This window comes from Zalophus californianus, chromosome 8, assembly GCF_009762305.2.
Source record: "Zalophus californianus isolate mZalCal1 chromosome 8, mZalCal1.pri.v2, whole genome shotgun sequence".
NCBI lineage: Eukaryota > Metazoa > Chordata > Mammalia > Carnivora > Otariidae > Zalophus > Zalophus californianus.
In genome coordinates this window covers 40,620,781-40,640,486 of record NC_045602.1, presented here as the reverse complement: position 1 = coordinate 40,640,486, position 19,706 = coordinate 40,620,781, and the positions used below count along the sequence as shown (strand labels likewise).

The 19,706-nt window shown below is 49.3% G+C and overlaps 1 protein-coding gene across 2 annotated transcripts in view; it reads left to right on the top strand.

Moving 5' to 3' along the window:
* The window catches only part of TCF7L1 (transcription factor 7 like 1), a 150,712-nt gene that overhangs the window by 20,749 nt on the left and 110,257 nt on the right, over window positions 1-19,706 (top strand). The window lies entirely within an intron of this gene.

The following is a 19,706-nucleotide window of genomic DNA, read 5'->3' as shown; positions in this document are numbered from 1 at the left end:
ACGCCACGCTGTTAGGAGGGTGTTCTCTGTCCCAACAAAGCTCTCTGTTATTGGAGACCCACGCCTTTAAATCAGACTGCGTTTCCATCTCTGGTACAGACCGTCTTCCCTCAGGCCAGTTTCTGTCTCGGCCTTGGCTGTGAGGATGTGGAAGCACAATCGGGCTTTGTGGTGAGGAGCGCTTTGCAGAGCTCGGGAAGGTGGGGTTCAGCCTTGTATAAATAAATAACAGCAAGCGAGCTTCAGGAAAAGGGGATTCCTGGAATGAGAGAGACTGGCGCTCGAGACAGGAAACTCTTCCTGGGGTTTCTGCAGCCTCTGCAGCTTCTCCGAGGCTTGTTGTCCTGCCTGTGGCTTCTGGGCGGCCCTGGGGCCTGCTGTGCTCCTCCTGGAGCTGCCCGGACTCCCTCAGGGCCCTGGACCGCCCGCCAACCTCCGGGAACCTGGCTTGAGCCCCTTTCGTGGTCCAAAGAGTTGTGCTTTGCCCCTTGTGAGGCTCACCTGCAGCCTTGGTGTCGGGTTTGCCATCGGCTGCTCTGGGTTTCTCAGGAACCAGCTGGGCAGATGCCTGCCCTGCTTGGCTTTTCTTCACTCCTTGCATTTGGGTCAGTGATGTCCTTCCAGAAAGAGCCGGAGACAAGAAGGGCATAGCTGGCTGCCTGCACTCTGGAGGACCCGTACTGTAAAAAGGGAGGCTTAGGCATTCCTTCTGTTTTCCATAGCACTGCCTGAACTCTGACTGGTTTCTTTTTTTTCTTTATATATATATATATATTTAGTAGTCACTACACCCATTGTGGGGCTTGAACACACAAGAGTTCAAGAGTCGCACACTCTTCTGGCACCTCCGTCTGGCTGGGTTGAGTGTAGGCCTTTTGACATCAGAGATGGGAGAAGCCCGGGGTAAAATTAAAGCTCATATTTAAGCCTTCTTTTTTTTTTTTTTTTTTTGTTTTAAGATTTTATTTATTTATTTGACAGAGAGACACAGCGAGAGAGGGAACGTGAGCAGGGGGAGTGGGAGAGGGAGAAGCAGGCTTCCCTCTGAGCAGGGAGCCCGATGCGGGGCTCGATCCCAGGACCCTGGGATCATGACCTGAGCCGAAGGCAGACCCTTAACGACTGAGCCGCCCAGGCGCCCCATATTTAGGCCTTCTTGGCCCAAGGCCTTGATAAAGCGATGCTTAAGGAGAAGTGCGACGTCTGGTCTCCCCGCCTCGCGGCGGATCTGGTCCTGGACTGAGTGTCCTGCGTGCCGTCCCGACTGTCTCCTCCTGCTGTCCCCTGCCAGTTTCCTTCTGCCCCTCACAAGGTCCTACTTGGCTCAGTTTTTCCATCTGCTGCTTAGGGGCCCAGTTTCCTCCCAGAGTGTCTCTCCTGCTCCCTGGTTGGCTCAGCTCACTCCTTACTCCTCCCGTGCTTGGACTGATGGTCATTTGGTTCTCTGGGTTTCAGAGCCCACCGTCTGCGAGTCCAGGTGGAGCCTGAGACGCTGTCACGTGAGAGAGGAAGGGCGCTAGTTGCGTGTCCTATCTTCTGCCAACTCTTTCTGCCCTCTGCCTAAAGATTATGTTTTGTTTTCTTTTCAAATTTAAAAAAATTAATATACAGGGAAATTGAGTCTTTTTGGAATATAGTCTTATGAATTTTATTTAAAGATTTTGTTTGTTTGAGAGGGAGGGGGAGAGAGAGAGTACGCACACAGCAGGTGCAATCGGAGGGAGAGGGAGAGAGAATCCCAAGCAGACTCCCCGCTGAACGCGGAGCCCTGACCCTGAGATCATGACCTGAGCCGAGATCAAGAGTCAGATGCTTAACTGACCAAGCCACCCAGGCGCCCACAGTTTTATGCGCTGTGTAACGCATGTAGACTCATGCAGCCACCACTGCAGTTGCAAATCCCTAAAAACTCCTCATGCTACCCCTTTGTGGTTTACCCTCCCATCCTTCTTTGCCCTGGCAACCACTGCTCTGTCTCTTAACACTCTTCCCAAAGATTTGTTGGCCACGTTATGGTCATCTTACCAGGAATTTCACTGCCTACCAGTGTAAGAGAAAAACATGAAAATCAAGTCCACTGTCTGGAAAGCCTCCCGCCTCTCTTTGCCCTTGCTGACCGCCCTGAGCTCTGCCACCTTCCAGCGCTCCTCCAGTACGGACGAGCCAGCCTTAACCCAGCCTTCCTCCTCCCCACCTGCCGCAGCCGTGTCTACCACAGGACATTTTTATCTGTTCCATCCCTGTTTTCCGGCTTACAGTAAACACTTCTCTTAGCCCAGTGCTTCAAAACTATGTGTGATAAGAAGACACAGATGCTTTCAAAGTGTAAAGGAATGCTGTCAATAATAATAACCCTAAGCTAGAGACTGCCCAAGGAAGAAGGAGGAGTTTGAAAAAACGTACACCGGAAACTCTTTAACAGTGGATTTGAGCCCATCTTTTATTTTTGAAGTCTTGGTACATCTTTTTTTTTTTTTTTTTAGATTTTATTTATTAATTTGACAGAGACACAGCGAGAGAGGGAACACAAGCAGGGGGAGTGGGAGAGGGAGAAGCAGGTTTCCCTCTGAGCAGGGAGCCCGATGCGGGGCTCGACCCCAGGACCCTGGGATCATGACCTGAGCCGAAGGCAGACGCTTAACGACTAAGCCACCCAGGCGCCCCTGAAGTCTTGGTACATCTTAAGAAAGTTAAGAGGCTTAATTTTGTTCTTGAGGATCATTTACAAACAGCATTGAGAACCCACAACTCATTCCTGTTGAATCGGTATAGGACAGGGGTGGTTGTCCAGGTCTGTCTGGCCTCTCGTTGCAGGTATGGAAGAATTAGGACCAGACATGTGATCGATCCATCAGTGCACAGCCATGAATGCCCCTGCTGGGCTTGCTTTGGGGAATATGCCCGTGTCCTTCTAGCAAAGGCATTACCATCCACTTGGCTCACAAAAAATCTGCTTCCCCAGCCTGCCCAAGTCCCCCCGCCCCCAGCACTGTAACAGCTTCACCCCATGAGAAATTTTTCCCGTTAAATCAGGTGTTGACTTCAGAGTGTCCCAGATACGTTGCAGGTGCCCAACATCCTGGTAAAATTTCAGATTCTTAGATACTTGAATGAACTCAGGGTATTTTTTAGCATACATAAAGTCTGTAAAATGGGATTTGGGTGCTTGGCTTTTGGTGCCAGAACTTGATTGGCCCTTGTGGGAGGGGCACAGACTTGGGGAGAAGCTGAGCTGTTAGGGAGGGGAAGTGCCCCTGGGTGGGGGGAGGGGGTGAGTCCCCTGAGCTCCAGGCCCTCCCTTGGGTCCCAGGGGCTTGCTCTTCCCACCTCCTGGCCGCAGATGGTTCCTGTCGGAGGAAGGGAATGACTTCTGTATGCTGAGGCTGGCCACCTGTAGTGGTGGTCTTCAGCCTGGGGAGCCCGGTTAACATGTGAAGCACGTGGGCCATAACAGGAAGCCCCTGTTTGTGCTCTTGAACATATTGTGTCTCTCTGCAAGGGTGAGAACGATTTTCCACACTGTGGGCCGAGGACTGGCAGCTCCTTAGCCAGGTTGGTGTCAAGACCCTGGCCTGAGAGTAGGAGCCGGAGCTGGGCCTGGCTGCATCCTTATAGGAACTCAAGCTCCCGGTGGTCAGGCCGAGCCTGGGCTGGGAGTCAGGTGAGCAGTCCCATGTGGGAGCCAGAGGCCGAGGGTCTCACGAGGTAGGCCCCACAAGGCAAGCCAGCGGTGGGCCATAGTCCTGGCGGACTGCCCTCAGAAACAGAAGTTTGGAGATCACAGCTATGAGATACTCCCAAAGGTTGAGAATTACTGGCCCATCAGAACTCCCTGGAGGCCCCCTTCGCCCCTTTTTTTGAAAGGACACATGCCTGACCCCTGTGCCCAGAATCTCTAGGTCATGGGACCCTGGCACTTGTAATTATTAAAAGCTCCCCTTTAAACGGTGGTGCATAGCTGGGTTGAGACCCCCCCCCCCCCGCCGCCTTGGGCAGTGGTGGGGTCTGCAGGCTGCTCTGTGGCTACAGACGGAAGCCAGCCCCAGCAGGAAGGTCAGAGAGCAACAAAGCCAGGCACTGCCTTACCTCGGCCGGGCTACCCCTTGTTACATACCGGATTCCCAAACCGGTGCTATTCATGTGTGCTTGGTCTCTGCACAGGTATTGTCTCCTCTGTGTCTAGCTAAACAGATCATTTCAGTTCATGGATCAAGCCTTCCTGTGCTCTTCTGTTCTCACAGAAGACATTCTGGTTTCTCCTTTAAGATGATCTCTGGGGGCACTTTCTGTTTCCATGGGGGTGGCTTGCCCCCCGCCCCTGTACGTCTCTCAGCTGTGGCACTCCTCACTTCAAGAGCTGTCAGCTTGTTCCTGGATCATTTTTTGAGTTCCTGGCGTGTAGGAACTTCCTAACCAAATCTTATTAAATTGATGTTTTAATGAAAGGCATTTTTAACTCCCTTCCCTCCCGGCCACCCCCCCCCCCCCCCCCCCCCCCCCCGTTTATCAGAATTACTCCTCCACTCATACCCAATAAAGGCCACCATAGACCGGACCTGTAAGAAACCAGACCCAAGGCCGGCCCCAGCACGCTCCTGAGAACCACGAAGATAAACACAAAATGCACTCTCGCCGAATTCTGAGAAGGAAAGGCCCTCAAAGGTCATAGGGTCCAGTGGCTCTCAACCCTGGCTGCACATTAGAATCATCTGGGGAGCTTTTAAAAAATGTTCATGCCCAGCCCCCACCTCCTGAGATTTTGATTCAGTTGGTCTGGGGTGGGGCTCAAGCTTGCGTGGAATTTTCTTAAAGCTCCCCAGGGGCTTCTACTATGCAGCCAAGTTTGTAAACCACTGCCCTAGGCCAAAACTCCTCACAGAATATTTGAATGAAAGGATTACAAAGATCCCTGCCTGCTGGGGGGGGGGGGTGACCCCCCAGTAAGTACGGGGCTGGTGAGAGTGTCACCAACAGCGCACTCCTGGATTCCCTAAGCCCCTTCCGTCCTCCAGTCTTAGCCTCCAAAAGATTGGGCCTTGGACCATCCCTCCTTCCCAGAGACCAGAAGCAGACTCTGAATAGAATCTAATTTTAAACCGATGAGTGGCACCAGAAGGAGACGTGGCTTGATGGGCTCTGAATTAAGATCTCCTTTTCCCAGGCCATATATTTGACTTCATATACTGTATTAATTTGCGAGGGCTGCCATAACACAGGACCCCAGAGTGGGTGGCTGACCCAACAGAAATGTGCTCCCTCCCAGTTCTGGAGCCTGGGAGTCTAAAATCAAGGTGTCGGAGGGTCGGTTCCCTCTGGGGAATGTGAGGGGAGGCTCTGCTCTGGCCTCTCTACTTGGCTCTCAGATGGCTGTCTTCTCTCTGTGTCTTCACATTGTCTTCCCTCTGTGTGTGTGTCTGTCCAAATTTCTCCCTTTTGTAAGGACACCAGTCCTATTGGATGGGGGCCCACCCTACTGACTTCATTTTAACTTGAGTCCCTCAGTGAAGACCCATCTAAGGTTACATTCTGAGGTACTGGGCAGGGTGGGGTGAGGACATCGGAGTATCTTTTTGGAGACCTATACAATTCAAGCCTGTAACTATTAGCATCCAAGCTTTCTCCCTTAACTACAGCTTTTAACGGGTAGACCCGTGCATTTTTCTTTACACCCTTACATTGCTCAGAGTGCAGAGCCCCGGGGCTGGTTGATTATCAGCATTCAGCACTAACTTGCTGACAGACTGACATCTGTTCTCCTGGTCCTGGGTACACTTGGAGGATGATGGTTTACATTCAGGCTCCCCCAGCGATGGGTAGAATTCCTCTAATTTCCTCACAGTGGCAGGAGCTGCTGAGGGCCTGAAAGGAGAGGTGAGCTGTGAGGGGCAGGCCTCCCTGGCCCCAGATAAAGGTGAGTCACATGCTGATGTTCCCCCGCGGTTTGAGTGGATGCATTTAGGCTCTGGAGGAGAGGGCCCGTGTTGGGCGATGGTGGTTCTTTGGAAGGTGCAGACATTATCATTGGTAACCAGGTTAGGGAGTAGTGACAAGGGTGTGAAGAAGAGGCAGTGTTTCATTCCCGTGGAAGTTCTACATCAGCTGCTTACTCTAGAGGCCGTTCTTCCACGGACGGAATTCAGGGAGGCTCCCAACACTTGGATGGAGAAAAATCACACTTCATTCTCACCAGCTGAAAAATTGCATTTCCTTCGATTATGAATAGAGACAATAAACCATAGTGACATTAGCAGTACCTGTGACCACCACCAGTAGGAACTGCGGAGATTTTTTTCCAATCTTTTGGAGTCATTGTCGATATTTCTCTAAGTTTCGTTAGCCTCATCATTGCTTCAGAATTGAGGTGGTTATGAGACTCACGGCTAGGTCCTATTTAATATGTTAATTAAATATTACCACAGCAAAAATTTTTTAAATATTTTGGTAACTGCAATTTTCCGTAATTGGCTTCTTTTGGAATGCTGTGGATTTAATTTGTGCATTTAATGCCATTCTGTGGAAGGTCTGCAGGCTTCCCCAGGCTGCCAAGGGGGTGGTGGGGTGGGGGGTGTCTGTGGCATTAAAGAGGTTAAAAAGCCTTGGTTTGTGTTTGTAATAACCCCTTCTTGTCCCCACTTGGTGGGTAAATCCTATCAATGGAGATAATTCTAGATTGCAGTCTTGACAATCACTGATTTAGTTGATGTTTGTATCCTTTATTTTTGGCTCCTTGGAGCTAAGCCCTGTGTGCATGTGCACTCACATGGACTTGGATTTGTCTTCTTTTTAAAGATGACAAGGATTAGGGAAACATTTTAGAACAAGCCCAGCTTTAAATATGCCCTCCAGTGCGGGTTGGGTCCTGCTTGGGAAAACTGCTCTGTCTCTGCCAGTCAGTCTCCTGTGAGTGGGGCTGAGAGGGACTTTTGGCAAAATAACCACCTACTCCTCCCAGAGCCCAGTGCACTGGGACGTGCTCTTCTTGGTCACTCTGGAAATGTGCAAGCCTCACACCAGTGCTTGAGCTGCCCGTGTTGGACCTGAAAGCTGGGCTCACGGAACCAGTTCCAGGTGGCCTGGGAAAACGTTGCGGGTGCCAGCTCCCAGGTCCTGGTGGCTGTGAAAATGATTTGATTGTAGATGATTAGGTTTATGGGGGTTTTTGTGGGGTTTTGTTTTTTACTTTCCTTTTGAAATAATTAGACTCACAGGTAGTTGTAAAAATAGTACATAAGAGTCCTGGGATCTCTCCCCCCAAGTTTCCCCCAGTGGAGACATTTTGTATAGCTCAAGATCAAAACCAGGTCATTGACAATGGTATGTTTACTATGACCGCTAACTGGTTTACAGGCCTTAATCAGTTCTCATCGTTTTTCTCATGCCTTCACTTATGTGTGTTGTTTGTACAGTTCTCGCTGTTTTATCCCATGCATGGGTTTGTGTAACCACCCCCACAATCACAGTACAAAACCGTTTATAGAACATATTTTTTAAACTTAGTTGTGAAATGGTGATTAACATAACAATAAAAAATTAAAAAAAAAAGAAATTAAAAACTTAGTTGTGAGGCTCATAGTGTAGTGAGTTATTACCAGTTTTGTTAATCAAAGCACTGCCCATCTGCCTCGAGGCTGGAGGTATTGATTTGATGTGTCCGCAGGCCTGTGAGCATTTGGACCCCGTGTGTCTGCATCTCCAAGGTCCGATCTAGACCTGGACCCAAGGCAGCAGGAGTCTTGGGTGGCAGTGGTGCTCGTGATCCATAGGCACGGCATTCTGCATCCGGGGTTTGGGATCAGGGTGTTTCTCTGAGCTGGAGAGTGGGAGTAAAGCAAGAGAGAGTTGGGGAATAAGGGCAGCGTCCAACTCTTGGGGGTCCAGAGCCTCACAGGGGTGAGAGGACGGTTAGGGAATAAGGAGACGCCCTGGCCAGGCCTGGGCAGACATGGTGGGGGATGTAAGGAAAGGTCATCTTTTGGTGGGCAGGGAGGTCCCTGGGGGCCCTGCTTGTCCTTCCTTGCATCCCCTGAGTTGACTGCGCTGCTGGGCCTGGCTTCCAGATGCAAGATAGGAATCAGAGTTGCTCCACGGTCTTGTTGGTCTGAGGTTGGATTACCATGGTAGGTAATGGTATAATGGTAGGTACCATTTAGAAATTCCAGGGCACCCTCAAAACTAAGGTGGTAACTTTCTCCCAAAGCCATGTATTGATTGTGTCTTTGGTACCTCTCTGTTTACCAGGACATCTGATTAAGTGGAACACTTCATTCTCTAACCACGTAGGATAACGGCACTTACTGTATCTGGGTTCATGGTTTTAGCCATTTGGGGATGCTGGTGCACATGTATCTGTTTTTATTTTTTTGTTGGCAGCTTTTTCCTGTTTTTTTTTTGGTTAAGGTTTTCAGCTAAGTACTTAACCTTTATAGTCAGAGATAACGCTCTGCTCCACACCTGCAGTCACGCACCCCACCGCCCTTTTCTCTTGGCTGAAGCCAGCAATCTGGGGCTGCTGGGTGGTAAGAACTAGTACCTGGTACACGACCAGCCCCCATAAGCCAGTGCGGGGACGCTTGGCTGAGATACAGAGGGGCGCGGGGAAGGATGGTTTGGTTAGGTAGGCCCACCCTAGTCCGTGCAGGGGCTCATTAACCCAAGTAGATGTGGGGCCAGTGCCAGGGAATTGGGGTGCCTCAGTGCTGCCAAGTATGAGCATCATCCACTGACTGTCTGGGTGTAGACAAGACTTAGGAGCAACAACCCTGGCCCATGCAGGTTATCAGAGGAAGGCCTCAAACCCATTTGTAAATATACTTTTAAAAAAAATCATTTATTTATTTTAGAAAGAGACAGAGAGCACGCGTGCACACGAGCAGGAGGGGCAGAGGGTAAGGGAGAGAGAATCTCAAGCAGACTGCACTGAGCACAGAGCCCAACTCGGGGCTCAATCCCAGGACCCTGAGATCATGACCTGAGCCAAAACCAACAGTCAGACGCTTAACCGACTGCACCACCTAGGTGCCCCTGTGATATGCTTCTTGAAACTAAGCTTGTGGCAGGAGTCCAGGGTTGCCACCATCCAGGACAGAAATCGAATTAAGCTAACATCCCACTTCCGTTGCCTTCACTCACCTTACCCTGCCCATTCGTGTCAGTTCCATCTTCTAAAGACACTGTCATCATGGAACACTACATCAAAAACTAATGATGTAATATATGGTGATTAACGTAACAATAAAAAAATTAAAAAAAAAATAAAGACACTGTCACTTTGTGACTTCATTTCCAGGAAAGCGGCTTCACACACTGAGTCTGAACTTCCCCACCTGATTCTCCAGGTCTCTCCCATCTGACCTCACCCAGTTGGAGCAGCCTCACTTCTGACCAGTCCCAAACCCTACCCCTTCCCCACACTTCGCGTGCTTCTACTTCCCTTCCAGATGCCATCCCATGGCATTCGGTCCCTTTTCTAACAATATTGGCTTTGATGACCTGAGCTCCAGAGGAGTCTGCTGTCGCATTTCCCCGTGTACCTCATAGTCCAACACACTTGCTTTGTGTGTTACGTCACTGTATTGCCTTATGACTTCTGTGTTTTTATCCATGCCCCTGCTTTCCTGCTGCTATTCAAAGACTTCCCTTATTGTCAAGGGCAAGAGTCCTCTCTGATTCTTAACCTCTCTGCTAATTTGAGCAGCTTCTCTCTCATACAAACTTAGTACTGAACATCTCAGGAGAAAGAAAAACAGGGCCCAGGAAACTCACCCAGAGTGGAGTTTGAAAATTAGTTTTTCCCACCTGCACAGGAAGCTAGCACCATAGTCGGTGTGAAAGGACTCTCTCTTCTCTCCCCTATAGTCAGTCCCAGACTGGAGCCTCGGCAGGAGAATGGGCAGGCAGCCTGTGGACAGAATTCCCTTGGATTTTCCTGGCTAGGAACATCTTAGGAAAATGCACTCCTTGAAATTTTTTTTTTTAAGATTTTATTTATTTATTCATAAGAGACAGAGAGAGAGAGAGAGGCAGAGGGAGAAGCAGGATCCCCTCTGAGCAGGGAGCCCGATGCGGGACCCGATCCCAGGACCCTGGGATCATGACCTGAGCTGAAGGCAGATGCTTAACCATCTGAGCCACCCAGGCGCCCTTAGGGCGTCTGGCTGGCTCTGGCGGCAGAGCCCGCGACTCTTTTTTTTTTTTTTTAAGATTTTAACTCCTTGAAATTTTTTATTTGCACCTGCTGAAAGCATAGCAAGGCAGTGGTTTTTCACACTCTGGGGAAGGATTGTGTCAGAATGATGTGGAGTGGGCGGGGGGATTCTGTTTTAAAATGCAGATTCCTGGACTTCACCCTTGGCTGTTCTGATCCAGATAGGCCAGGACTGGGGATCTGTAAGGATTCCTAGGGTGATTCTGACAACAGCCAGGCTTGGAAACCTTGGCGGTGTGTGCTGTTGACTCACTGGGCCCAACAGTGGACTCATGAGAAGTTCTGCCCCTGTCAGGAACCTTCAGAGCTTCTGTTGTGGGTAAATGTTGGGTGTGCCAGGCCTCTCCATAAGAAACAGCCATTCTTGTAATTCAAAAATTGTTGATGAACAGCAGTTCCATGTGATAGTCCTAGAAAGACCCATGAAGTGGGGCTTACCTGGGCGGTGGTGGAGCTCTCCTGTCTGCTGGCTTTGCAGCTTTGGCCAAGCCATTTGGCCTTGCCAAGTCTCCCATCTTGTCATCTGTAGGAAGGGGACTGTGCATCACCTTTGCCAGATTGTCGTAAAGCATGGGGATGACACACTCGAGTGTCTCTGGTACTCAGTAGCTGCTGTTTTTATCCTATTGGAATAACCTTCCCTAGCTCCCTCCACCCCACTTCCGGCTCTAAAACATCCTTGTTACTGCTTGAGTCCTGCTGGCACCTTGCGGAGACCAGTTTCTTAGTCTTCCTTGCTTCTGCATCTTCTCCTGGACCATCCAATGAGATGGACAGTGCTGTCCCTCAGGGCCTGTTTGAAACGTCTCCTTGGTGTTGCCTCCGGAAGGCAGATTTTAGTCACGTACCCACGTGAGCTCCCCCCTGGTGCTTCACCTCAAGTCATGTTCTGCTGTCTGTTCAGCTAAACACACCTGGTAGGGCTGTATGACAGGTACCAGATGGTGATGTTCTGGTAATGAAGCGACGTTCAGGTAATAATGAGGCCTCCCTCACGTACTTTGTTCGATCCATACTCCTTGTTCCCAAACCCACTTGGCACTTTCTTGTCTCAGGGACTCTGTTGTGTGTTCCCTTCACCGAGAACATTGTTCACCCTGTGTGGCTCTGGTTTAATAGTCGCCTCCTCAATTCCCTGACCACCTCTTTCAAAACTGCAGTGCCCCTCTCCCAGCCTTCTTTCTCCTCCTCTCCTGCTTTATCTTACTCCATAACACCTACCACCATTTGGCCTCGTCCACCCTGAACAGTGCCCGGTACATAGTAGGTGCCCAATAAACAATTTTTTAAAAAAGATTTTATTAATTCACTTGAGACAGAGAGAGAGCGAGGGAGGGAACACAAGCAGAGGGGGAGTGGGAGAGGGAGAAGCAGGCTCCACGCTAAACCGGGAGCCAGACATGGGGCTCGATCCCAGGACCCTGGGATGATGACCTGAGACAAAGGCAGACGCTTGACCATCTGAGCCACCCAGGCGCCCCCACAATAAACAATTTTTAATAAGTAAGTGGCAGCAGGATTTAAAAAGATTCAAATGCACCTACTTTTCTCACACAAACCTTGTTTCCAGAGAAAAATTAAGCTCATCACGTCAGTCACCCTTTCAAAAGGAGAATGAAGATAACCAGGTGATCTTCTTGGCACCTTTTCCTGCTCAGTCTCGGCAGAGGGGGCCTCACCCAGGTGCCTGATTGAAACGGTCCATTCCGAGCGTTGACACAAGTGCCAGCCTGCACTTGCTTGGCCAAGGTGCCAGGGGGAGGAGGCGTCCCGACCATGCTCAGGTGTTGGCTGACAGCCTGACAGTGAGCACCTGAGGCAGAAACCAAAAGGGGCATCATACGGGGATACTGAGAAGCACTTTGGTGAGGGCATTTTCTTTTTATTAGAGTACATGGCACCCATTGATTGATCATTGAAATAATGACCTTGAATTATTAATAAAGATTAAGTTGGATCAACTGTACCTATATAGGAACTCACTGGTTTGGTTAGGTGATTAGCACATGTATTTAGAAGACTCCCATCGAGCCAGTTTTTAAAATAACAACTTTATTGAGATATAAATCCCATACCGTCAAATTCATCCCTACCGAGTTAGGCAACCATCACCACTAAGTGTAGGACGTTTTCGTCACCCTTCCCCCCCCCAGCCCTTGGCAACCACTAATCTGCTTTCTTTCTCTGTGTTCTGACATTTCATATAAGTGGGATAATTCTTTCACTTAGCATAATGTCTTCAAGGTTCATCCGTGTAGTTATATGTCAGCATTTCATTCCTTTTTATGGCTGAATAATATTCCATTGTATGGCTAGGCCACATTTTGTTTATCCATTCATCCATTGATGAACATTTGGGTTCTTTTAGTGTTTGGCTACCACTGAGCCATTGTGAAACGTAATGAAAGGCTTGATATGGGAATGGAGCTTCCTGGCTCCTAAAACCGGGGTGGTGTTGCCCCAGATGGGCATGAGGATCTGCAGTGGTGCAGACATCTCATCTAGCTGGTCGTTGTCTACTCTGAAAGTGGACCTTCCCCACTTCTGGTGGCCTTTCAGCACTGGTGTGCAATGTGTGTGATTACCCAAGTGTTCCTCTCCTTTGACCTGTCAGCCAGACCTGAAGTCAGTCACCTCCCCAGTGTCTCTCCATCCTCCACTCTTGCCCCACTGGTTTCTTCACAGCCTCAGTTAAACACTGTTACCCGTGTTTAACTGTGTGTTTTCTCATTTCTCTGTGTGATTATTTTCTTCTTTGATGTTGTTGTCTTGCCTTTCGACCTCAACCGAGCCATAACTGCAGTGTGGCACAGACAATGTCGTGGACCACCCTTGTCCCCGGGCTCGCCCAGAGCAACTCACAGTGGGCTCTGTTGTGAATGCTGCCTGGTTTGGTGTCTGGGAGTTACGAGCCCTTTGCCATGTAACTGGAGAGGTGGAAGGTGTGAATGGAGGCACCTGCTCAGCTGTATAATGGTCTTTGGAGCAGGGATCAGGTTTAAATCATTTCGAATCCTGCTCCATTGTTAATTCCTGAAAGTGCATGGCTGAACTAGCGGGAAAGTAACCTGAATTTTGGCGAAAACCTGAACTATGGATTTTCTTTCTGACCATGTGTATCTGAAGGGACCTTTGCTGATTCTCTCCCATTCCTATCAGTCACAGACTTGAGTTAGGATCTGCAGTTAGGATTGGGGCGGTGGGGTGTGACTCGAGATAATGAAATCAGGAACAATGAGGTGGGGCCCCATTCTTACCGGACTTGTCATTCTCTGTTTTCCCAATGGATCAGGTAATCTGACATTAGCAGGTAACTCCGTTGAGTTTTTTCACTGCCTCTTAGTGGTCTGTATTCATTGTCCGCTGAGATAATGGTGAGCAGAGAAAGAAGAAAATTAAAATAGGAAGCTGGGAAGGGCAGGAAGAGAAATCTGGAAGCCTGGTAAACAAAAGTTGGCTGTAACATGAGCCAGGATATGACCAGGTACTTCTTTTTTTTTTTTTTTTTTAAAGATTTATTTGAGAGAGCGAGAATGAGAGAGAGAGAGTACATGAGAGGGGGGAGGGCCAGAGGGAGAAGCAGGCTCCTCGCCGAGCAGGGAGCCCGATGCAGGACTCGATCCTGGGACTCCGGGATCATGACCTGAGCCGAAGGCAGTTGCTTAACCAACTGAGCCACCCAGGCGCCCGACCAGGTACTTCTGACCACCTCAGCGCCGGCCCTCCGCGTTTTTGTGTCAGTTGGCCTGTCTCCCTGCCTCACTGCTATCAGGCATGTTTAGGTCAGTCTTCTTTCTTTCTTTCTTATTTGGCTGTTGTTCCTGAGGAAAAAGGACCAGATGGATCTCTTAGAATCAGAGTTAGAGATTGGAAGGGGCATGTCAACTTCCTTTCTGATAAAAAATCCAGTAGCTTTTGTAGGAAGCCATCTCTTCCTCCTGGCTATGCTGAGAGGCGCTGTCACCCTTTCCCTCTTACGACAAGGGTGCAAAATGGCAGTATCTGTAGGTCTTTTTAGGGTGACTGAAAAGGCTGGAGGCAGCCAACCTCAGGGGCGCTGGAGGTAGGGTCTCCCCAGTTGCCTCAGGTGTGTCCTACCCCATTGTGGGGCCAAGAAGTACCAACTGGATTGGAAGCTGTGGTGTAGCTTGTCTGGGGTTTGAGATCTGGGTCCGAGTCTCCCGTCCGCCATTGACCGTGTGCTTCCCTGCCTTGCAGCAGTGGTAAGAAGTGATACCTGGAAGCACCTGAGCCCACCAGTTCCTGCAGGTGGCTCATAGCTCAGTACCTCCTTCTCCCACATCTGCATGGTCAGGGGACTCGGGGCTGGGCAGTTTCTTCCCATGGTGGACAGCTTCACTTGTGGGGGGATTTCCTCCTTCTTTCCACCTATTATCTTCTCCTTTCCCCCCCACCCCCGGAGTCCCCCACGGTAGGTCTTACTCTTTTCCATATCCTTGGCTGTCGAGCCTTCTTATCTCAGGGTAACTGGTCCTTATGTGGGCTGCGCGCTTCTGACCTTTACACATCCTGGCAAAAATGATGGCTTTCTACAAGTTACATGTTCCAAAGGAAGATCAGTGGGTCCTGGAAACCTGATATGTTAACCATGTATTTTTTTAAAAAATTTAAAGTCCTAATCACAGACCTGTACCTCTGAAACAAATAATACATTATATGTTAAAAAAAAAAAAAAAGAAGATAGTAGGGAGGGAGAAATGAAGGGGAGGAAATCAGAGGGGGAGATGGACCATGAGAGACTATGGACTCTGAGAAACAAACTGAGGGTTCTAGAGGGGGGACGTTGGGGGGATGGGTTAGCCTGGTAATGGGTATTAAAGAGGGCACGTTCTGCATGGAGCACTGGGTGTTATGCACAAACAATGAATCGTGGAACACTACATCAAAAACTAATGATGTAACGTATGGTGATTAACATAACATAATAAAATAAAAAAATGCAAAAAAATTTTGAAGTCCAAATTCAATATTCACCACATTTATATAAAAAGGGAAAATGATGATAATCCTGTCGCCTAACAAACCTGTTCTCATTTGAGTGTTTCCTTTATCTCTATTTTGATGAGTCCATATTAATAATTATACTCAGAGTATGTACACAGTTTCCGTGGTTTCTCAACAATTTGCCCCACAGTCCTAGGCATAGCACGACGAAGACCAAAGAACACAAACATCTCGTGGTCACAGTCAGCGTTGGGATGACAGCACCTTGCTCTGTGGAACAGATAGAGAATCATTTATTAATTGGTGACACTAACTAGTTCTGACTGGACAGATCAATGATGTCATGGCCCCCTACCCCTGAGAAAAAGCAGGGGACCTGGGGGGGAAGGGAAGAAATCCGCAGAGGTAGTGCCACATTCTGGTGTCCCAGGAACATCTCCATGTGTAGGACAATGAGCTCTTTAGAGCAGAAAGGAGTAAGTTTTTAAACTGTTTTAATCTTTCTGAAGAAAAAAGAAAACGGTGCCCTTTTTACATACTTTCCAGAATTTCCTGCGTTTCATATTAGCTGGTTACTGTTTTGGCTTCCTTTCATGGTAGTAAACACAGTTTGTTTTGTTTAGCAATTTCCTTCCCCCTCAAATACCATCACTGATCAATCCTGCCTTTGCCTGAGTCATAAATTCATGGGTCTCTTTCCTTCCACCTCTCACCCCTCAATTCACTCCATTTATTGAGCCCCTGCTATGCACTGAAGATTCCAGAAGGGACTGTGGGGGGAGGGGAGGGCTGGTTGTAGGAAGGCAGTGGGTGCTGGAATCCCAGCATCTAGATGCTTCCACCCACCCTCTCTGAGGGCTCACGCTCTCCAGGCCAGGAATACTGACATTTAATGAGCACTTACTAGATAGTTATTTGTCCATTTTGTATATAGAGAAATCGAGGTCTGGTTGAGTCACTAGAATCATAGAGTGGCATGGCCTCAGCTAAAGCTCTGGCTTAGCTGTGGGTGCCATCTATCCTGTTTGAGCTTTGAGAAGCACGGAGACAAGCAGGACTGCATTTTAAAACATGATTGTCTTAGGTGTCTTAGATGTCTCGAGTTAGGGGTCACAGTGTGGCCTCAGCCAGCCCTGCTGGGGTGTGGGCCTCCTGACTGCAGCCTGTTGTGGGTGAGTGGAGTTGGGGTGGAAGAGATGGTCGAGAAGAGGGTGCATAGCAGGAGAAAGGGGCTGTTAACCCAAGATGGGAAAAAGTGGCCGCCAGTGGCGGTGGGGCCTCTCAGAGTCCCCTGCTGGGAGAAGTACAGGTCCTGGAAGGTTGAGCTGATGTTAGTTAGACATTCTGGCGCTTCATTCTCTCCAAAGCCCCCCATGTTCCGCAGACATTGTCTTCTTTTGCTCCATAACGGTAGTTGCCAATTACCACTGTGTTAAAATCAATAGAACCACTTACCTTGAACTCAACCTGATGTTGACCTTTCCAATGAAATTGGGAACACCTGGAGTTTGTTTTCTCTCAGTTGGGCACAGAACAGTTTCTGGTTTTTCTTGGAATGAAATAGAGGTCTAAATGTTGGAGTAATGGCTCTCGAATGCATCCGAATCACCTGCAGGCCTTGTTACACATTGCTGGGCACTGCCCCCAGAGTGTGTGATTCCGTAGGTCTGGAGTGGGGCCTTGAGAGGTTGCATTTCTAACAAGTTCTCCAGTGAGGATGATGTTGCTGGTCCAGGACTGCACTTTGAGAACCTCTGTACCAGAGCATCTCTCAGATTCGGGCCTTCATTCCCCTCTTCACCCCACAAAACCAACATCATGAGTGTGGTAGAGAGCCATTGTCTAAAAGAGGATTTATTTACTTTTTAGCACAGAGCAGTCAAGAGACTTGGGCTAAGTCCCAGAGCTAAACTGTCCCCTGGCCCTGCCCCCCTCCCCCCGGGCTGTACCCCTCTCTGACCTGCCACCCAGTGCAGGGATTAGGACAGGGGTGAGTGAGCTGCCCTGGTGTGGAGAGGGCCTGGGTGCACTGCTGCTTTCCTCCTTTCATCATATGGAATTTGACAAGCTATGCATTTTCCATAGTAAGTGCATAAAAAAGATTTCTTACCTTTTTCAAAGGAAAGAAATACAACCTTTCTCTTGAGTCATAACTGTTGTTAGATGTGCAATAAAAAAAAAAAAAACAGTTACTGTTCTTTTCTTCTAAACAAATTCTCTGGCTTTCTTTAGCTGTAGAAGACCCCTAGAGTTCATTTTTAATGGTTTCAAGGACTCTCCTGCTCAGGATGCAGCTCAGCGAGGCCCCGGGCACAGCTCCAAGCCCAAGCGATTGGCCAGGTGGGGCAGAGGGGCACTGGCTGGGGAGAGGGTCAAGAAGACCCCCTTTGGGGCAGGGGAGGAAAGATGTGGGACTGGGAGTCTGATATTGAGTCGCGAGGCTTTCAATCTGCAAGGTGCTCTTTTTGGTTAACTTTGGGCCAGCGGAGGGTTAGCCAAGGACCCAGCTGCGTGTTGTGTCTGCCTGCAGGATCCGTGACCATCTCAGCCTCCTATGGCCAGGCCCAGCTTGTTATCATCCCCGCTTGAGTGTGCCTCGTAATCCCCATCCGGGCGACTCCTTGGTTCTCCACACTGCATTCCCCCTTGGCCCTCGTACCCATGACTCTCCACCCTCTCGAGGTCACTGTTTCTGTTAATGCCTCTGCCACCACCTTGGGTTGCTCTTGTTTCTCACGGAGACTATTACAGTAGTTCCCAACCAGTCTCCAGTCTATCCCCTTCCCAACCCATCCTTCCTGCCGTCGCCATACCGCCGAGCTAGCACCTGCTGGGCCCCGGCTGCTCCCTGGACCCGTGACGGTTTCCCATGGCCCATGAGAAGAATTGTGTTTTCCTGGCTTCCGAGCTTTCCCATCTGGGCCCATTGTGTCTGGCCGGAGCGAGAGTGGGGATGCTCATGAGGGCCTGGACAGTCAGGGCAGCTTCAGAAAGGAAGGAGTCGTCTGGCAAGCTAATGACTTGCCAGAGGACAGCCCCCGGCGAGAGGATTTGCTCTTCTGGCCCCGAGTAGGAAGGGGGGGAAGGATAATGGCGAAGTGGGGGAAAAGGCCATGTCATGGGCAGCGGGAGAAAGCCAGGGAGAAGAGCCCCGTCATAAGGAGCCTGGCTAAGAAAGGCCCCATTCTATGCAGTCAGCTCTCCCTGGGGATGGCTAAACAGGCCAGAGGAGCTTACAACGTCTGGTTTTGATGGTGCTTGTTCGGGGCCCCTTGGAGCATTCTGAGATACTAACCCTTAGAAGGGCAGGCCCAGACTGCTGACAGCCCAGTTCACAAGATGAGGTTCCAGAAGGAGTTCGAGCTTGAAAAACTTCGCTGAAGACAATGGATGGGCTTTTTAGTTTCATTTTGAGCAAGTAGAAAGTCAGTGTTACTGAGGCCTGGGATCCATGCTATCTTTTTTTTTTTTTTAAGTTAACTCAGGTTTTTTTGTGTTTTATTTTTTAAATTTTTTTTTTTTTTTTTTTAGTAATCTGTATACCCAATGTGGGGCTTAAACTCATGACCCTGAGATCAAGAGCCTCATGCTCTTCTGACTGAGCCAGCCAGGTGCCCCCATAATGTCATTTTGATAGAGAAAATAGGAGCTTCCCAAAGCCTATCTCCCCTTCGTTAAGGAGGGAAAAAGAAAACGGCAGAGGGCAATATGGTCTGTGTCTAGGAAGACTGTTGGAGGGGCTATCAGAGTGTTCTCCTGCCCCGTCAGAGCACCGGGGCGAGTATTGGGTTGGTGCCATGACTCACATGTTAAGAGGGAGCCAGAACTACTGGAGCTTGCCAAGGATGTGGTATGGGGCAGGTGGTCCTGAGTCTTACCAGAAGAGAAGGCACTTTGCTAAGCTCTGGAGGGAAAGAGGAGAGGGGAGGGGACAGGAGCTGTGCTTCAGACAGCTGAAGGGTGTCACGGGCTGCAAATTCGGCTCTTTAGAAGGTCACATCTGTCCAAAGGTGGGATAATAACCCAGCATCAATCATAATAAAGCTTATTTTTTTATGGGACACTTCACAGTTTGCAAAGCATTCACATGGCGGGTGGTAGGTCCCCCTTCTCTGGAGGGATTCAAGTCCAGGGAGGGACGTTGTTGAGGGCATTCAGGCCCTTTTGAGAGTTAGATGGATCCAGATGGGTGTTTCCCAAATGTGTATCAGAATTATGCTTTCAAAATATTCAGTATCCTTCCTCTTCCTGTATGTGGCCTGAGGTGATCTCTGAAAATGGTTCGCTATTCACATGACCCAGAAAACCCTACAAAAATCACACAAATCAAGGGGTTCAAATCTTCATGTTCACTTTAAGAATACATGTGAAGCTGCTCAGGCCATCCAGGGTATGCATATCCAAAAAGCCACCAACTCTCTGAAGGATGTCTCTTTGCAGAAGCAGTGTGTGCCATTCTGTCACCGCAGTGGTGGAGCTGGTACTCAAGCCCAGGCCAAACAGTGGGGCTGCACACAGGGCCGGTGGCCCAGGAAGA